The sequence below is a fragment of the Bison bison genome, unplaced genomic scaffold, assembly GCF_000754665.1.
Source record: "Bison bison bison isolate TAMUID 2011002044 unplaced genomic scaffold, Bison_UMD1.0 scf7180017864260, whole genome shotgun sequence".
NCBI lineage: Eukaryota > Metazoa > Chordata > Mammalia > Artiodactyla > Bovidae > Bison > Bison bison.
Genome location: NW_011494832.1, coordinates 11,344,099 through 11,344,326, shown reverse-complemented (window position 1 = coordinate 11,344,326; position 228 = coordinate 11,344,099).

Genomic DNA, 228 nt, shown 5'->3' with positions numbered 1-228 from the left:
GCTCTGGGGGCAAGGTAGCAAAGTAGCAAGGTATGGGGTGCGTAGCCCTTGACACCACCACCCCAACCTCCCTCAAGAGCCGGGATATCGTCTTCCCCTTGGCCTGCACTGTGCAGGTGGGCAGGATGCCCAGGCTTGCTTTTGGTATGTGTGCCCACATCGCCAGGGTATGAGTCATTCCAGGTGGCTGGCACACCTACATCTGGGGGGCTGGGGGCACTGAAGACA